Here is a 445-nt window from a genome sequence, read left to right as displayed (position 1 = left end):
CTTTCGGTGGGGTTATAGAAAAGGGTAGGTGGAATAAGATCATACATAACTCCTCAGAACACTTCCCGTTATCAAAGAGATGAAACATACTCAAGTAGAGCTTACGTCTCTGCAGTGATCTAGGCTTTTCAACGATCTATTTTGGAACCATCCACAAGTTGGACTGGCCGCTTTTGGATCAATCAAATAGAATTTGTAATGATGTGATCCGAGACAAAAATGTGAGAACAGAAAAATACTCAATTATTTATAATATCTTGTAGTAGGTCAGATTGTATAAAATTAATAAACCTGAATGTGTATTCGATAGATGTAGGTAACCTTTCCAAAAGTTTAAAGAATCATACTCTAAAGTACTTATGTACAAACCTTACTATTACTAATTTATTGGTCAAAAATAAAGTCAATAAAATATTAAATATTAAGTTATTTTATTACAAAAAAT

This window comes from Maniola hyperantus, chromosome 7 (assembly GCF_902806685.2).
Source record: "Maniola hyperantus chromosome 7, iAphHyp1.2, whole genome shotgun sequence".
Taxonomy (NCBI): domain Eukaryota; kingdom Metazoa; phylum Arthropoda; class Insecta; order Lepidoptera; family Nymphalidae; genus Maniola; species Maniola hyperantus.
Note: the sequence above shows the minus strand (reverse complement) of the source record.